The 20252-nt window shown below is 46.2% G+C and overlaps 1 pseudogene; it reads left to right on the forward strand.

The window, feature by feature from the left end:
* Positions 1–216: 216 nt before the first annotated feature.
* The window catches only part of LOC112118298, a 69317-nt pseudogene continuing 49281 nt past the window's right edge, over positions 217–20252 (forward strand).

Genomic DNA, 20252 nt, shown 5'->3' on the forward strand with positions numbered 1-20252 from the left:
TGATGGCCTCAGAAGTGTGGGGGAAGGTGGAGGAGTTGTGTGTTGCTTGTGTGCAGAGCCTGAACTTCCTGTGGTTTCTTATGAGGAGGGTCAATGCTGCTGCTGGTGTGTGGTGTGAGCCCTGAGTTGCAGAGCCTGAGGGTCAGTTGGTAGCTGGCTCATTTCCCTCATCTGAGTATTTGCTGAAAAGAATTAAACCCGGGACAAGCCTGGCCAATGGAGGACGAAGAGGGTTACACGGTATTAAACCTTCGTCCGAAGATGACAACATCAGACCAGCGGGGTCAACATGGGACCCAAGGTAAGTGACTTACTGTCTCCCTGTGGTATCTATTACGGACTGTGCCTTTACATGTTACCTTGCAGGGAGGGGACAAGGGAAAACGTCTTGTGTGTGTGGAAATTCTGGATGCGCCATTGGGATACTCTGGTGATGGTTCAGATAACTGCAGAGGGCGGTGGATAGAGATGAGGTAGCGAGTGTGGCAGTATGTGGGGGAGGAGAGAGCTTGTACAGAAAGGGTGGGTTCTGCCTTAACTAGAGCGGGACCAGACTCTTGGCACACGCAATACATAGGATTTGGGGTGAGTATTTAAGGTAGGAGCTGGGGGAAGCTAACGGGTGCTGAGAAGTCTTCTAAGCTCAGACATCCATCCACGGAAGAAAGCTAGTCATGGCTGAAGAACCTTCTAATGTCAGACATCCATCCATTAGGAATGTTAATAATATCGAAGTTCGGGTTCCAGTAAAGGACAGGACATACATTACAGCCTATCAGGAGGCTGAGCAGGGTAAGATCAGAAAAGTAAATTCTGCAAAAGGCATCAAAGGAGTTACATAAACATAGGCAGATGGTCAAAAATAAAACCTGTACGTGTGTATTTACCAATGCGAGAAGTGTGAAAGCAACAAGCAGGTGAATTGGAACACATGCTGGTAGAAGACCTGACATAGTAGGTGGTAGAATTCCCCAAATCAATGGGTTACTGTAGCACCTGACTGTAAACTATACAGGAAGGATAGATTAGATTTGGGAGTCGCATTTTGCCTGTATAATCTGCCTGGCTACAAATCCCAAGTGCTAAGAATACAGATACTCTAATATGTACACCACTGTACCAGCCTCCTGACTTTCAAGGAGCTTTTGACACACTTGTGAATAATATCCTGGACACTTCATAATCACCAAGACAGAAAAAATATTGCATGAACAGGGGTTCTCAAACTGGGGGTCGGGACCCCTCAGGGGGTCGCAAGCTTATTACATGGGGGGTTGTGAGCTCCACCCCAAACCCCGCTTTGCCTCCAGCATTTATAATGGTGTTAAATATATAAAAAAGTGTTTTTAATTTATAAGGGGGGGTCGCACTCAGAGCAAGCCTGTGACAGGGGTCACCAGTACCAAAGTTTGAGAACCACTGCTTAAAGGCATAGCAAACCTCTTTCCCCAACCCAGACATCCTATCCCACCATGGAACCTGAATTTGTATTAGAAGGCTGACCAGACTGCCCTTCGAACCCATGGCCACTTGTTCACTCACGCACCTTTCTGATCGCCATCATTTCAGTGAGAAGAATAGGGGAGATAGTTTCAGAGGGGTAGCCATGTTAGTCTGTTTCAGCAAAAACAACGAGGAGCCTTGTAGCACCTTAAAGACTAACAAATTTATTAGCACATAAGCTTTCGTGGGCTAAAACCCACTTCATCAGACATATGGAGTGAAAATTACAGTAGGCAGGCATAAATATATAGCACATGAAAAGATGGGAGTTGCCTTACCAAGTGGGGCAGGGAGGGGGTCAGTGCTAACGAGGCTAATTCCATCAGGGTGGATGGCCCATACTCAACAGTTGATGGGAAGATTACTTTTTGTAGTGACCCAGCCATTCCCAGTCTTTATTCAGGCCTAATTTGATGGTGTCCAGTTTGCAAATTAATTCCAGCTCTGCAGTTTCTCGTTGAAGTCTGTTTTTGAAGTTTTTTTGTTGAAGAATGGCCACTTTTAAGTCTGAAATTGAGTGTCCAGGGAGATTAAAATGCTCTCCCACTGGTTTTTGAATGTTATAATTCTTGATGTCTGCTTTGTGTCCATTTATTCTTTTGCGTAGAGACTGTCCGGTTTGGCCAATGTACATGGCAGAGGGGCATTGCTGGCACATGATGGCATATATCACATTGGTAGATGTGCAGGTGAACGAGCCCCTGATAGCGTGGCTGATGTGATTAGGTCCTGTGATGGTGTCACTTGAGTAGATATGTGGACAGAGTTGGCAACGGGGTTTGTTGCAGGGGATGGTTCCTGGGTTAGTGTTTCTGTGGTGTGCTGTGTAGTATTTGCTTCAGGTTGGGGGGCTGTCTGTAAGCAAGGACTGGCCTGTCTCCCAAGGTCTGTGAGAGTGAGGGACCTTCAGAACAGGTTATAGATCCTTGATGATGCGTTGAGAGGCTTTAGGTGGGGGCTGTAGGTGATAAATTAAATTAAATTAATGGAGATATCCTATCTCCTAGAACTGGAAGGGACCTTGAAAGGTCATCAAGTCCAGCCCCCTGCCTTCACTAGCAGGACCAAGTACCAATTTTGCCCCAGATCCCTGGGTGGCCCCCTCAAGGATTGAACTCACAACCCTGGGTTTAGCAGGCCAATGCTCAAGTGTGCCATAAGAGTCACTGCCCTCCTTTACAGTGTTCTTTCCTGACAAGGTCATACTCAGACCATGCCCAAAGTTCATCCCCAAGGTGACTTCGACCTTTCACACGAATCAACTCATTCACCTCCCGACATTTTGTCCCAAACTTCACCAGGATAATAAGGAAGCCATTCTACACACACTTGACATAAGGAGAGCCCTGGCTTTCTACTTGTATAGGACAAAAGCTTTTAGGAAATCTCCTAGGCTTTTCCTTTCCATTGCGGATAGGTCTAAAGGCACAGTGATTTCAGCCAGAGACTGTCTAAATGAGTCTCGAGCTGCATCAAACATTTATCAGGCTCACAATTTAGTATCTCCACTTGCAATCCATACACACATAGATCGCTTTCCTCCTTGGTTGCCTTCTTTAAGGATGTCCCCGTGACGGGTTTGGTCACAGAGATCCCCTTGGGACTGTCACCTGATGTGCTGAAATTACCTCTGAGCCAATTTTCTCTGCCAGCCTGGGCCCCCCAGACTCCTATCTTGTGAGCCAGACACGCTATCTTGCCCAACACAGACCCATGGTCTGGACCATGCCCCCAAAGCTGCAGGCTTCACTGAAAACAGCTCAGCAAGTTACCTGTCTCCAGCACCCAGACACCCAGCTCCCAGTGGGATCCAAACCCCAAATAAATCCATTTTACTCTGTATAAAGCTTATACAGGGTAAATTTGTAAATTGTCCACCCTCTATAACACTGATAGAGAGATATGCACAGCTGTTTGCTCCCCCAGGTATTAATCAGTTACTTTGGGTTTATTAATAAACAAAAGTGATTTTATTAAGTATAAAAAATAGGATTTAAGTGGTTTCAAGTAATAACAGACAGATCAAGGTAAGTTACTAAGTAAAATAAATCGAAATACGCAAGGCTAACTTAATACACTAAGGATCTAGTTACAGGTAATATCTCACCCTCAAAGGTGTTCCAGTAAACATGCTTCACAGACTGGATCCTTTCCTAGTCTGGGCCCAATCCTCTCCCCAGTACAGTCCTTGCTAGTTCCAGCAGACATCTCAGGTGATAAACAGGGGTGTTCTCCTGACTGGCAGCCTCTTGAGCCAGCTGAAGACAAAATGGAGGGGCTTCCAGGAAACCCCTTTGTCCTTCTGTGCAAAATCACAGCAGCAAGATGGAGTTTGTAGCCATGTGGGCAAGTCACATGTCCATGAATGATTCAGCTTTTTGCAGGCCGACACCATTGTTTACATGTTAGCTCAGCAGATGTGGATTGGCATCTCCCAAAGTCCATTGTTAGTTAAATGTTTGCTGAAGGGCCACTCATCAGCACACACAGAGAAATACAAGTTTATATCTTATTTCCCTACATTCAGACATAAAAATGATACGTGCCAACAAATGGGAAAACCAGATTCAGCAGGTTACAACTTTTGTAAAGGTACCAAACATGGGACATCTTACATAAAGCACATTTCAGTTATGTCATTCACATTCATAAGCATATTTTCATAAAGCATATGGAGTGCAACGTCACAGTCCCCATCCCAGAAATCTGCAGAGCAGCTACTTGGGATCTGCACATACCTTTGCAGAACACTATGCCATTATGGGGGATGCTGCTGCTAACACTAGATCCAGCTCTGCAGTATGATCGTCCATAGCAGACTTGACTCTGAAGCCCCAGCCTCCCATTGGAGATACTGCTTGGGAGTCACCTACAATGAAGCACCCCTAGCGATGCTACTCGAAGAAGTTACCTTGTGGAGGAATGATGGCTCTTTGAGATATGGGTGTTCCACGACCCTCCTTCCTTCTCTCTACTTCCAAGTTCTTATCATGGACTCTGCGGTAGAGAAGGAACTGAGGAGAGTTCGCCCATGCAACATTGGTTAGCTTTCTGGCAGAGCACAAGCAGGGGACAGCACATGTGCAGGCTGAAGTGAACAGACATTGCTACCAAAGTTCTCCGATCAGCAGTGCAGGGATGCAAACACATCTACTTTGGAGGATCCATAGATACACATATCTCGAAGAACCATGGTTACCACACAAGGTAACAACTTCTTCCCTCTCTGTGCCTGTTTGCGTGTCTGTAAAATGGAGGTATTTACCCACCTCACTAGGACATTGAGGATTAATTCATTTTTATAAAGTGATTTAAGATCCTCAGATATGATATAAATGCTGAGTATTAAAGTGTTTAATATTCAGTGCTTTGAAAAATCTGCAGTGTTCAGTGGTAGAATAATTATAGTACATGGCTGGAGTTTCTCATCTTGGATTGGAGACTTAATACTGTGAATCCCTCCTCATGCTGCATCTTGAGTCTTGGCTTTTACCTTCTAACAAATGATTAAAAGTGTTAGCAGGACCTGTAGTGAGATTGTCCATTTTAGGGCATAGGACTGCACAGCAGACATGATAACACCTCCGCAAAGGTCTGCTTTGAGAAACCACACAGGAAATTTAGACATAGTCATGGACACAAGTAGATGGGCAATAATCCAATGTGTTAAGTAGATTGTATACCTGAGAACTTTAAGATGCAGGACGATATTGTGTTTTTAAAGAATCATAGAAGGTACCATTCGTGTAAAGGACCATCTCGTATTCATTTTTGGATGTAGGTTTTCTAGGACAACTTGTTATAGTTGCTCCCCATTAAAAATGTATTTGCATTTTTAAATTAGACCTAACCCAAATTTATACCTTTGAAAATAAGTAGAACTGAGCTGCCTAAACATGAGGGGAAACCCCCATATTCCACGTTTTCTGCTAGGCACTTGACTTCAAGAAAAATTTTATTCCTGTTAAGAACAACAGTGATTACTTGGGTCAATACTGTTAAAATAATGTATTGAGAGAAGCAAGTCGCTCAGATAATCTTGTATTTCAATGATTACATATTTTTACTACTAGTTAAGAAAAGAGAATATTTTACTGAAACGTCAATGTTCTGTCCTTTGGCCCTGACCATGATCCACGTTTCTCTTGAAGTAAATAAGACATACTTATTTTTCACATTTCTGAAACCTGCCAAGACTTTCCTTAATACACGTAGAGATGAGTTAGAATATGTTGAACCAGCAGAGGAAGCAAAAATATCTGACACATATGATATAGCCTGAATTTCATAGGGAAAAGGTTCCCAAGTGGCCTTTCTATCTGACCACTAAACATATGCCTGAAAACTTTGCATGCACAACTGTGTATGCAAACCAAAATGTGCAAATTTGTACCCATTTCTTAAACTGATAATTACCTTATTTTCATCAGTAAAAGCCCTTTCCTCTTAAGATGTTTCCTGTGCATGAATAACTGCACGTGAAAAGATTTAGGGAGAGATTTTAAAGGCATAAATGGCAGTTTGACTTTCAATGGGAGTTGGGCATCTAATTGGCATTTGTGTCTTTAAAAATCTCCCTCTAAGCTTAGAAGGTTTTAGTCTTTTAAATTTTTAACCCTTTCATTTATTTTTCTATGGGAGTTTTGACTAAGTAATATAAGCAAGCTCTCACATCATCCAATACTGAAACGCAACTGACTCCATGATGAAACAAGTCATCTGTTTAGCAGCTCACATTAACACCACATAATACTTTTGGACAACAAGAGTCTACAGCAGCCTCAATGCTACCTGTTATTTGTATTGCAGTAATGTGTATGCACCCCAACTGAGAATGCAGCCCTTTGTGACATGCACTGTCCAAACATAGAATTAGAGACAATCCCTGCCTTGAAGAGTATACTATGTGCAATGATGAGACAAATGGTTGTGGGGAAGGAAATAGGGATATAACTAACATGCAAGCAAAAATACAATGTTATAGTCTGTAAATATCATGTTCTGTAACTTTAAAAAATGGCAGGTTTCAGAGCAGCAGCCGTGTTAGTCTGTATCCGCAAAAAGAACAGGATCCTTGTGGCACCTTAGAGACTAACAAACTGATTTGAGCATAAGCTTTTGTGGGCTACAGCATCCAATGAAGTGGGCTGTAGCCCACGAAAGCTTATGCTCAAATAAATTTGTTACCCTTTAAGGTGCCACAAGTACTCCTGTTCTTTTTTTAAAAATGGGTGGGGTTCTGTTGGGACAGCATTAGCTAAACTGACAAAGAAGGAGAGGGGGCATTGAAGGAAGAGGGTAAAGAGGAACTTGGAGAAAGCAGGTGGAGTGAATAAAGAAACTGTGAGGAAGAGAGTTGAAGCAAACAGCCAATCAGCAGAATGGAAAGACTATCCAGAGTAAAACTGTTGTAAAAGGCTGTCTGGCATTGTTGCCATCTGTCAGAAGATCCCTAAGGGCAATTGCTGGTGTCTGCCCCTGCTGGCTATGTTTCTGGATGGATCCTCCCAGCAGTTTCATTTTTCTCTAAGCTCACATGGGTAGGGAGAAGGGTAGAGTTGCATGAGCCCTGCTGCCCTCAGCTCTCCCTCCTGTGGTATGACTGAACTTGCTTCAACTGCTTATCTGTACTCCTGCTGGCTCTGTTTCCGAGTGGCCCTTAGTGGTGTGTGGGGTTTTTTGTTTGTGAAAGTTACTAATCACCAAACAAAATAATGTAGGGGCTACATCTTTTCAGAAGTACATTTTATTTTTCATTTTTAGATTAGTAACTAAATGGTGGGTCTTCTTGTTAGAGAGGTTTAGAATCTGCCATATAGGGCATTCTTTCTGACTACAATTTCAAACGGTTTGGGGCTTCTTTGACCTAAAGCTGTGACATTGACCCTTCAGTTCAGTTTTTATAATTACCATTCAGTTGGGTTTTACAACCCACATCTGAAATAAATAGCCCTGAAAAACTTCCTGCTGTTTTCTTGCTTTTAAAGAGAAAGGAAGTGGATTGGACAGTTTCGACAATAACATTCAGCAATGCCCCTCTGCCATGTACATTGGCCAAACTGGACAGTCTCTATGCAAAAGAATAAATGGACACAAATCTGACATCAGGAATTATAACATTCAAAAACCAGTAGGAGAACACTTCAACCTCCCTGGTCACTCAATAACAGATTTAAAAGTGGCAATTCTTCAACAACAAAAAAACTTCAAAGAGAAACTCCAGAACTGGAACTAATTTGCAAACTGGACACCATCAAATTAGGCCTGAATAGAGACTGGGAGTGGATGGGTCACTACGGAAACTAAATCAATTTGTTAGTCTCTAAGGTGCCACAAGTACTCCTTGTTGTTTTTACAAAAATTAATTTCCCCTTGCTAAATATTCACACCTTTGTGTCAACTGTTTGAAATGGACTACCTTGTTTACATTGGCCTCATTAACTCTACAAAAGTGACTTCCACTCCTTCTCATCAGCTGTTGAGAATTGCCTACTTCCAACTTAAATTGAATTGGCTTATTAGCACTGACCCCCCCCACTTGGTAAGGCAACTCCCATCTTTTCATATGCTGTGTATTTATACCTCCCTACTGTGTGTTGCACTCCATGCATCTGATGAAGGGGGTTTTAGCCCACAAAAGCTTATGCCCAAATAAATTTGTTAGTCTCTAAAGTGCCACAAGGACTCCTCGTTGTTTTTGCTGATACAGACTAACATAACAAGGCTACCACTCTGAAACAATAACATTGTACACTTCAAAGTTATTCATACAGTTTTACAAAAAGTATCTAGGCATAGACACACAGTAATATAAGAATTGCCACAACATTCCATTTCCACCACTCAATAACAAGACTACACAGCTCACAATCCATCCACACCTCCCACGGGATATCAGCTGAATGAACAGTGGCATACTTTCAAGCGTGACTCAGTAAGAGCATTAGACATCCCTGGCAGTATTACTCCAGCTACTTTCACTTTGTATTAGACACCACCTATCAGTAAGGCTTTCTCCCTTACACTGACAAAATGCAACATGCAGCTATAATCTTAGGCATTTTTTTAATACAGCATCCAACCTATCCCACCAACAGCACCATCCTTCTGTCAAATGGCCAAATGCACACTCCGCTAGTCAGTCTGCTGCAGGTGGTAGTTAAATAGTTTCTTTCTTCTGTCCTACTGGTCTCTATGAATGTCTTCATTAAGCAGGGAAAAAGAGGATAAGCCACGTTTCCCAAAATAATTGGAGTAATCTCCACACCATTAATGTCCATAGTGATTTTGGGGCTAAACAGCCCTTTCTCCATTAAGGGAAGTAGAACTGAGTTGCGAAAGATCTAGCATCATGGATCCTTCCAGGCCACCCAGCATTTAGGTCTGTAAACCTGCCAAGTTGGTCAACCAGCCCTTAAAGCACCATGGAAAAATACTCCTTTCTGTTTATGAATTCTGAGCAAATAATAGGCACATGGATTCCATCAATTGCCCAATATAGTTTGAGAACCTCATGCATGCAAAGCCATGAATAATCTTTAGAGCATTACTGAGCCTTATAACCTGGTGCAACAGTACCTTTTCTGTAGCATCACACACCTGCATGACAGTGGTTCCAACAGCTGATCTCCCCCATGCTGAATTAGTTGGCTCTGGACCAGTAGCATTTGGCAGTGACCAGCTTGAAGCTGCTCCAGGAACCATTCCTCTAGTATAAGTTGTTGTCCTGATTCTGCCACTGCTGCTGGAGAAATTGCTGCTCCTGCTATGCCATCTGCTTGGTAGTGCAGCAGGTGACATCCAAAACTGAATTAATCCAGCACTGAGTGCTGAAATACAACCCAAACAACCTCTGCATTGCTTATTCACAGGTGCCAGCAAAGTGGGGCAGAGCAGTGTTGGTCCATGCTGCCTGATAGCAATTCCAAAATGGTACTAGCACACCCAGAAAGGACACGTTGGATGGAGAGAGCACTTTTTTTTTTAAATTGAACTTGCCTAGCTTTGACTATGCACAGTCAGGGCCGGCTCTAGGCACCAGCAAAACAAGCTGGTGCTTGGGCCGGCACATTTTTAGGGGCGGCACGGCCGGCGCCAGAATGCCGCCCCTAAAAATGTGCCCCGGCCACCCTAGCTCACCTCCGCTGCCGCTCGTGTGCCGCTACTCGCCCTCCCTCCCAGGCTCTCAAGCCTGGGAGGGAGGGGGAGCAGCGACGCGTGAATCGGCTGTTTCGTGCGCCACGGCCGCTCGGGGTCTCCCCCTCCCTCCCAGGCTCTCAAACCTGGGAGGGAGGGGGAGACTCCGAGTGGCCACGGCGCGGGCGCCGCTTCTCCCCCTCCCTCCTTGGCTTGAGAGCCTGGGGGGCGGAGGCAGGGCTGGGGATTTGGGGAAGGGGCGGAGTTGAGGCGGGGCCGGGGGTGGGGTAATTAAAAAACAAGGGGGGGGGGGCTGCCAAAATTGGTTTTGCTTTGGGCGGCAAAAATCCTAGAGCCGGCCCTGTGCACAATGAGAAAAATCTCAGAATGCACACTGCTCAGCGGTGAAGGAAAGGACCATGGGATATCCTTTGAGAACACCACAGGTATAATATGCAGCAAGCTACCACCATGTATACACAATGATGCAAATTGAAAGAAGGCACAGCTGTCCTGTATTCATGCTATTACCGTGAGTTAAAGAATGCATGTTAAATGCATGCTAAGCTTCTATAACCCCCTTTTTTTGGTACCTACTGTGCTATTGCCTTTGAAGTACACATGCCTTAAGTGCATCATTAATATGTGTGCATTCCAAGGACAGAATGCTTCCTTGGTGCAGTATTTACACAAACTTTAATTCCAGTGAGTTACCGGAGGAGCAGACTTCCATCGTGAGAAGCCGGGAACTTTAAACTGAATGAACACAAGGGTATGTCCAGAAAAAAACAAAAGTACTAGAAAGCTGGTTAGGGGATGAAACCCAGGTTAAGAGGCAACTCTCAGGTTGCCAATTTGTAACCCATCATGTTCTAATTCAAATCACCTGTACTTGCCTTCTTCCATTTTGTCATCTTTTTTACTTCCCCGCTATCTCAGTGCTCAAAACAGATTAATTTAAAAGGAGTAGCTCTTCAGATATGAGTCCACATCACAGTGTAATGCTATACTTTTTGGTGACATAATTTAGTAAGACGATAAGAAATACGTTTCTTTTTGTATCTGAAAAGAGCTCAGGTACTCAGCCTACCTGTGACCAGCTCTGCTAAGGAAAATGAACTAATCCATCTGTAAATCCACCTATGGCTAGTTAATTGCCTAAGGAGCTGGGGGACAATTCATTAGCTCAGGAGCACATGGGCCTAATAAAGACATATGAGGATACCATCAGGAAGCCTTATGCTAGAGGAAGTTCCTGAGGGGAGAGACTTCTTAGGGGAGCTAAGTAGAAAGCTATGCTAGTGGTGTTTCTCTGGAGAATAGAGGCTCCTGGAGAGAAGAACAGGCCCAGGGAGAAAGTGTTCCCAGTTAACAGCTTGAGTAGCCTAAGAGAATGAACTGGGTGTGGGACTTGCTAGGGAGTACTAGGGACTGGCTCAGCAAAGAGCGATACACTGTTGAGGCAAGATTAGAATCTGGCTGAACACCCATCAGAGGCCTAAACTCTAGGCAGGGAATTGAGTCTGAGTGTGGTCTAGGGCTAGACAGGAGAAGCGTAAGAGAAATTTCCTCTGGCGGAGTAGCTGCCTAAAGCTTTTGTTTATGTTTTTGTGTTGTCCTTTTCTGTGAAATTAATGGGATTCCCCCTGAGAAGGTACTCTTTAGTATTGGAAGGCCTGTTTGGACTTGTTTATACCCTGGGTGAGGGGAAAGTGAGACAGGGGGTCACCAGCAGCACCACACCTGACAGGGAAGAGGCGAATGCATATCCTTGGTGTTCCTGACTCCATTCTTATTTAGAACAAATTCTGCCCTAATTTACATCTTGTACAACGCCCCTGAATCTAAGATTGAAATCCACAGCAGAATTTGTCTCCATACATGAATACTGAGTTGACTAGAAAAGGTAACTTTGGGTGATTGTGTAAAAACAATTAAAATAGGTGCTTGAGGGCAGGAGGGTACTGTTGCCAGTTGGGAGGGGGAGCGGACAGGGGAAGAAAAATCAGAGGCTGGGGCAGTTTCCTACATTTTAAAATATTTTAAATGTAAGGACTTTCAGAAATTATGTAAAAATGGTGTAAGTTCCTCTAATTTGTACTACTGTGGGATTACTTGCTACTAGCAAGTTATGTTTTTATTTTTAAAAACTTGGACTCACTCAGACAGTGGAACCCCGAACGTGTACACATTTTCCTTGAGACCTGCATATTAAAACAGAGATATAACATGCAATCTATCTGCCTCAGTAGTTCATAAATATTTAATTCCAGAACTTAGTTATCTCCTCTATTGTCAAAGCTGTAAGAATACTAGGCTTTTGAGCTTGACTTTCAACAATAATTAGGCCCCTTAAACTCATTCCTCCTATAGGATTCTGTAAAAATCAAACATTTCTGTTACACAGAGTCATTTAATAAGTAATTTCTACATTTTAAAAATAATTGTGACAATAGCAGTAGGGTTTTGGTCCCGGGTGAAGTGCAGGGGTGGAGCTATATTGAGTGGGGGCTTGTGCACGATAATTTTCAGAGAGCCAAATTCTCTCTGCAATTAAAATATATGCATTCAAGTCTTGTTAAAAAGTCCATTCACACCTCTTGGTTATTTGCTTTCCTTGTGATAAGATTTCTGTCACTTGCACAGTAGCTTTGTTTATCAAGAGGCTGCAGAGAAAAGGGTTTCTTCACAAGCTGCAGTTGAAATGAAGAGTATGTTTTGGTCACCTTTCAAAACATGGCTTGGTAGGTGTCAAGACCACACAGGAAACAAGCGCAAGGGCAGTATTGAGCAACTGCTTAGGTAGGATTTTGGGCAGTGCTATTGAGGCTTCTGTGCTCAATATTTTTCAGTAGGGTAGTACAACAGACCTACAAACACCATCTTAGAAAGGAGATCTATAACCAGAGGCCATTCTCTATTGTACAATCTCCTTTTAGCTCTTCTGTTGAGGAAATGATTTTGCATCAAAGTATCCAGTGCACTAGAGTATGTCAATCTAAAGGTAGAAAGCCCGGGTTCTAGCCTCCTAGTGTGGCAACTTCCAGGGACAGAGGTCATTGCTCCACTTGCAGCTGTACAGCGCTGTGAGTTAAACCCGCCTTCGTGCAGCTGAGCAGGGGAAGCGCTGCAGTCTGTCCACACTGACAGCTGACAGCGCACTGTCGTGGCCACATTTGCAGCACTTGCAGCGGAATTGGGAGCGGTGCATTATGGGCAGCAGGTCGCGGGGGGAGCACCTGAGCGGCCGTTTGCATCGCGGGCTTTGCGGTAGGCACTCTGCAGCACCTTCACTTTAATCCTGCACTGCAGGGCGTCCCGGTCATGGCCCCTTTCCATCATGTCCTTTGATACCTTCCCGAAGGTATCGTAATTCCTACGGCTGGAGCGCAGCTGGGACTGGACAGCTTCCTCCCCCAAACACTGATGAGGTCCAGCAACTCGCCATTGCTCCATGCTGGGGCTCGCTTGGCGCGTGGAGGCATGATCACCTGGAAAGATTCGCTGATAGCACTCCACGCCACGCCGGGCTGAGCAAACAGGAAGGGGATTTTTAACATTCCCGGGAAATGTAAAGGGCGGGTCTGACAGTTGGTCACCTGAGGCCAGGGCAGTAGAGTTCGAACTGATGACCAGAGTGGCTAGTACAGGCATTGTGGGATACTGCCGAATAATTCTGGAGGCCAATCAGAGCAGTGGCGTAGCCAGCTTCTAAGAGGAGGGGGAGCAAATATAGAAAAGGCGCCCCCCCTTAGCTCCTCCTCCGGCCGCACCACCCCTCCCCCCCATGGCTCCTCCAGCCCTGCCATGCCACCTCCGTGGCCCCTCGGCCCCTCGCTCCTCCGGCCGCAGCTGCCGGGCGCCATGCTGCACCCCCCGCCCCCGCCGCCCCCCCATGGCTGCCAGCCAGGCTGCGGGCCACCAGGCTGCATCCCCCCTCGCTCCTCCGGCCGCGGCTGCCGGGGTGTGCTGCAGGCCACATGCCGCGTGCCCCCCACTCCTCCGGCCGTGCCCACCCGTTCCTCCGGCCATGCCCCACCGCCCCCGCATGGCTGCCGGCCACGCCCCCCCGCTCCTCCGGCCGTGGCTGCCGGGCCGTGCTGTGGGCCGCATGCCGCATCCCCCCCCAACCGCTCCTCCGGCCGCTTTCGGAAAGGTGGGGGAAGTGGCTGCTTCCCCTGCACCCCGCTAGCTATGCTACTGAATCAGAGAGCATTGGACGGCCACACTGGCGCCTCAGCGCAGCGGTGGCGGCAGCACAATAAACTTTATTCCTCTCGGGGAGATGGAGTACCAGCAACGCTGTAGCCGCGGAGACACAGTGCAGTACGTGCCTTGCCAGTGTGGACGGGGAGTGAGGTACAGCGCTGTGGGCAGCTTTATTGCGCTGTAACTCGCAAGTGTAGCCAAGACCTTTGTCTGCCCCGGTGAGAACAACCTGTCTGTCTGGGGGGCAACTCTTATTCCAGCTACCTGACATCTTTTCCCTTTGTTCTTCAGCTCACAGTGTTCCACCTGTGGGTTTTCTGCTGCTGGGTGTGGATTGTTCAGTCATTGGGACTTCCTATTGTGTCTCTGACCCCTCTGTTGATCTGGGTCGCTTTCAGCCAGTTCCTTAACGATCCTATTCATTCCACCCAAACAGTTAGGTGACACACACACACTTACATCTCCTGCACTGTTCCAGCAGCACTGGGTGGCAAATCAAATTATAGAGGGAACGTGAGGCATGCATAGGAATCATAAAAATTACAAAAAATTCCCGCTCCCTCACAAGGCCTGTGGTGATGAGTTAGCTGGAGTGGGAATATGAGTTAGTATTGACTGAGGGCTTTTATTGCAGGGACTCCAGGGGAAAACCTGAGGGGCCCAGGAAGGGGGGCATGAAGGTAGCGTGATTTCAGAGGTTGATTTTGCTATCCCAAAAGAGGGACGACTGTATGTGACCAGGTTGGAGGGCCAAGTCTTCAGACGAGGATGCGACCCTGGAGCACACACAGAAGTTGGTGCCTATGCATCTGTGCATAATATAGCATGCAATCTGTGTAAGTAAAGAGGAGGTTTTTGATCTATGGCATGAACTGGTGCCTCGTCTCCATTTTTGTCCAGCCAGACATGCAAGCGCCTGGATTTGGGGCTATTAGCTCAGATTGCAGAAGTCCAAATGATCAGATTGCTCTGTGTGCAGGTTTTTGAAACCAGGGACTTAACTACAGGAGTATAGCTATTTTTTGACATACTCTTCTATGCTACAGCACAGAGAATAGCAACAGAAAGTTATGTTGTGATGGTAGGTAACTGAATGCATTGATTTTCTCATTTGAATATATGAGAGACAAGGTGAGTGAGGTAATATCTTTTATTGGACCAACTTCTGATGATGAAAGCAACAAGCTTTCAAGCTACACAGAGCTCTTCTTCAAGTCATTTGATTTGCTCATTTGAATATATGCTTTTCCATGTCAATAGCGATATTCCATTAGCCATTATTTTTGAAAACTCATGGCGATTGGGGGAGGTCCCGGATGACTGGAAAAAGGCTAATGTAGTGCCCATCTTTAAAAAAGGGAAGAAGGAGGATCCGGGGAACTACAGGCCAGTCAGCCTCACCTCAGTCCCTGGAAAAATCATGGAGCAGGTCCTTAAGGAATCAATTATGAAACACTTAGAGGAGAGGAAAGTGATCAGGAACAGTCAGCATGGATTCACCAAGGGGAAGTCGTGCCTGACTAACCTAATTGCCTTCTATGATGAGATAACTGGCTCTGTGGATGAGGGGAAAGCAGTGGATGTGTTATTCCTTGACTTTAGCAAAGCTTTTGATACGGTCTCCCACAGTATTCTTGCCGCCAAGTTAAAGAAGTATGGGCTGGATGAATGGACTGTAAGGTGGATAGAAAGCTGGCTGGATCATCGGGCTCAACGGGTAGTGATCAATGGCTCCATGTCTAGTTGGCAGCCGGTTTCAAGCGGAGTGCCCCAAGGGTCGGTCCTGGGGCCGGTTTTGTTTAATATCTTTATTAATGATCTGGAGGATGGTGTGGACTGCACTCTCAGCAAGTTTGCAGATGACACTAAACTGGGAGGCGTGGTAGATACACTAGAGGATAGGGATCGGATACAGAGGGACCTAGACAAATTAGAGGATTGGGCCAAAAAAAACCTGATGAGGTTCAACAAGGACAAGTGCAGAGTCCTGCACCTAGGACGGAAGAATCCCATGCACTGCTACAGACGAGGGACCGAATGGCTAGGTAGCAGTTCTGCAGAAAAGGACCTAGGGGTCACAGTGGACGAGAAGCTGGATATGAGTCAACAGTGTGCTCTTGTTGCCAAGAAGGCTAACGGCATTTTGGGCTGTATAAGTAGGGGCATTGCCAGCAGATCGAGGAACGTGATCGTTCCCCTTTATTCGACATTGGTGAGGCCTCATCTAGAATACTGTGTCCAGTTTTGGGCCCCACACTACAAGAAGGATGTGGAAAAATTGGAAAGAGTCCAGCGGAGGGCAACAAAAATGATTAGGGGTCTGGAGCACATGAGTTATGAGGAGAGACTGAGGGAACTGGGATTGTTTAGTCTCCAGAAGAGAAGAATGAGGGGGGATTTGATAGCAGCCTTCAACTACCTGAAGGGGGGTTCCAAAGAGGATGGAGCTCGGCTGTTCGCAGTGGTGGCAGATGACAGAACAAGGAGCAATGGTCTCAAGTTGCAGTGGGGGAGGTCCAGGTTGGATATTAGAAAACACTATTTCACTAGGAGGGTGGTGAAGCACTGGAATGCGTTACCTAGGGAGGTGGTGGAGACTCCTTCCTTGGAGGTTTTTAAGGCCCGGCTTGACAAAGCCCTGGCTGGGATGATTTAGTTGGGAATTGGTCCTGCTTTGAGCAGGGGGTTGGACTAGATGACCTCTTGAGGTCCCTTCCAACCCTGATATTCTATGATTCTATGATTTTTAGGACAAAATAACATTTAATACAAAAATAAAACCCAGAACATGAAACAGGGCAGGTTACATGCTAGAAGAGAACTATATACTACTTTATTTCAAGGTATTCATAGTGCAAGTCCTCGGTATTGGCTGAGATTTTCAAAGCCAACTAGAGGATTTAGCCACACAAAATGAATGTGGGTTATGTGGGTAAATTTTCTAGTTGGCTTCAAAAATCTTACCTGTTGTTAGAATGGGATGTAGCAGGCTTGCCACTGCCTTTCACCTTGTTGTAGTCATTTTACATGTCATTTATCCAAAGTGGATACTAAATGCTACTGTAACCCTTCTGCCCATCTGAGTTGGCAGCAACAAGGGCCGGGTTCTGTATCTAGGGGTTCCGTTTCAATAACGCAATGCAAAACCAGCTCTAGCCCCCACTCAGTGACCTGGGACAATTACATACCACCCCCCGGGGCACCTCTAAGAGGCAATACTTCCCCTCTCGCAAGCACGGAGTCTGAGTGTAGTAGAAAATGTTTAATAACATGAGGTAAATGACATCAGCATAAAATTGGGAAAACACCACAAACAGGATTCATGGCACAAACCATGAGCAAAGGACTCACCCCAGCAAATTGGGCCATGTCCTTTCCCTTTGGTTCTTGAATCCAGCAACCCAAGAATCACCCAAAGTCCCAAAATCCAACAACCCAAAAGTCTCTGCCCCTGGTCAGTGCAGCCCCAGGGTTCAAAAGTTTATCTGCAGGGTTTTACTCCCCCCCCAAGCCTGGGTGGAAATGGGGGGAGAAAGGGGGTGCGCAGGGTGTTAAGGGGGTACCTTACGTGGTCCGAGGCCGACTGCCCACCTCTCCGTGGGGTTCCGCTGCAGCCTTCACCATGAGCCGCTCCACTCCACCAGCTGTCCCGTGAGCCGCTCCTGCCACCCCACGAACTGCTCCGCTCTACCAGCTCCTCCAGCCATCCCCGCAAACTGCTCAGCTCCACTCTGCTCCGCTCGCCGTTCCGTGGGCTGCTCCAACCGTCCCACAAACTGCTCCGCTCTGCCAGCCGCTCCACCAGCCGTCCCACAAACTGCTCCGCCAGCCACTTAGCAATATAGCTTCCAGCTCCCCCACTAGTTAACACAGCACTCAGTGATCTCAGCTCTAAGTAACTGTAGCTCTTTAGTGATTTCAGCTTGTAGTAGGGGAGCCCCACTGCTGGTGCACCATTGGCCCAAAGTGAATTCCACATAGCAGCCTGTAACTAGACTCTTGATAGAATCAAAATTAGCTCTGCTATTCAACAGTGGAGAGTGGTGGTAGTACAATTGGTGTTTATGGCCCTGGCCCTCTCTCAATTCACTGGGTTTTGGAACCCATGTCCCTTGTCTAGCGAGTGCTACTTAGGGATGGTGAGATCCTCTGTCATAAAACAGTTTCATTGTCCTTGATTCACAGAATCAGGGTAACAACACTTTATTCCTCCTGCCCCAATAACAGAGAAACTGGGGATCCCACAGCAGCCAAAGTGCCCATTTTGGGCTGCCGTGGGCTCTTGCTAGGCTGGTGGGTGTGCCTATGCAAACAAGATCAGCCCCTGGAGTTCTTTTCCACACTCGCCATAATTCACCACCAGATGTCAGGGTAGAGCTCATCCTGACTCTGCTTACACTACCAAATCAGAATTCTCCTCACACACGGTGGTGGAGACATTTTAAAATGAGAGAATTCTGATTTGGTAGAGTGTTACACCGATTTTGCCTAAAAAGGTTTGAAACAAGTGGCTCATAGGATACAAATTGAGGACTTCATAAGAAGTTTATTTGACAAAGGCCGGATTGGCTTTCTGTGCCAAGATGGCTGATGCACAAGAGATACTGTAAGATATACAAGATTACTTCATTGGAAGCTGCTTGGGGAGCACAACATCTCTGAAAAATCAGGCCATTAATTTTCAGAGTCTAATTTGCATGTGGGATCATTTAGAATTTAAAAAAAAAACACTTGTGTTTTTAGTATTTCATCACACTGAATGCTGAAGGAGTTTCCCCAAACATTCATTCTTACAGATCGCCCTCAGTGTCCACGCTGGCATGGGATCGCTCTGGGACTTGCACCAGCTGGGATCCTCATCCTGGCGGTAGCTGTAACAGTGATGGCTGTTTTGGGTGAGTAGCTCAAGGCTTTGTATCCATTTTTACAGGTGTACAGTGATGCCCACAAATTCTCATAACTCTTCACAGTTCCACTGAGACTTGTTTCACTTGCTCATAAGTGACTTGTTTGTATTACAGTAGCATCTAGTCTAGAGGACCCACGAAGACTGAGGCCCTGTTGTACCAAATGCTGTATGTAGACATGGAGACAATACTTACCCCAAAGAACTAACAAAGGGTGGTAAAAAAAAGAGACGCAATATACAAGCAGAATGATCAGCATGATGAGTTGGCAACTGCCATGTTAGGACTAATCTACCCACACACTTGCTCTGATTTAATTAAAACTGTTTAAAGCCACACCTTTAATTAAACTGCTGCACATGGGCAGCAGGTGAAACTTCCCCTGGGGGAGGCTAGCTCCCTGTCCCACCTCTTCTGCCCTTGGCCTCACCTCTTCCGTTCATAGCTCCACCCCCACTCCACCCCAGGCCCTGCCCCTGAGCCAGGCCTCGCCCCCACTCCCATTTGACCCACTCACTCGCCCTGCCACCGCTTGCCGCATCCCTCCTCTCCTCCACCCCCTCCCCTGCGAGGCCCCAACCACCTGCCGCATCCTTGGGGCCTCCCAGGGGAGAGGGGTTGGAGGAGAAGAGGGACTCAGCCAAGTAGTGGCGGGCAGTGGGGGCCTTGGGGAAGGGGTGGAGCAGGGATGGGAAGAGGTGGAGCACAGGTGGGGCCCAGGCATCTGGTGGCAGGTCAGCAGTAGCTGCTATGGGGAAGCTTAATCTGCTGCCTATGCTGCTGCAACTTTGTGTATGTATTATTGTTGCAGCTGTGTTGGTCCCAGGATATTAGAGAGACAAGGGGCGTGAAGTACTATCTTTTATTGGACCAACTTTCTGTTGATGAGAGAGACAAGATTTTGAGTTACATTGGGCTCTTCTTCAGGTCTGGGAAACTTTGTATACTCATTCTTATATAGGATTAAAATGTATGTGTAGCTTGCACTGATATAAACTAGATTTCAACTGATAAGTGTCCACAAACTGGTGGAAAGCCCTGTAACTGAACTGGATTTTTAAACAGATTTAGGCCAGTGTAAACATGGCAAGTTAAAGCGCTCTAACTTGCTGGCTCAAAGGTGTGAAAAATTACCACCACCCGAGTGCAGCAAGTTTGAGCGCTTTAAAGCGCTAGTGTGGACAGGCTCCGAGTGCTGGGAGCTATTCCCCTCATGGAGGTGGATTACCAGGAGTGCTGGGAGAGCTCTCTCCCAGCGCTCGCATGTAACCACACTCACACATCAAAGCGCTGCCGTGGGAGCACTCCCACAGCAGCGCTTTGACTTCCGTAGTGTAGACTTAGCCTTAGAGTTGAACTTGTGTAAATGAGATACATGCTCTCTCTCCTGCCCTTCTTTCAGTTCTCTTTTCTTGTCTCCATCAGCCCTCCACCTGCTCCCTCCCTTGCAGAGTGATGATACATTTCTATGTTTATTACAATCCCATGCTGACAGGT

The sequence above is a fragment of the Terrapene carolina genome, unplaced genomic scaffold, assembly GCF_002925995.2.
Source record: "Terrapene carolina triunguis isolate 2854851 unplaced genomic scaffold, T_m_triunguis-2.0 Scaffold29902, whole genome shotgun sequence".
In the NCBI taxonomy this organism is placed as follows: Eukaryota; Metazoa; Chordata; order Testudines; family Emydidae; genus Terrapene; species Terrapene triunguis.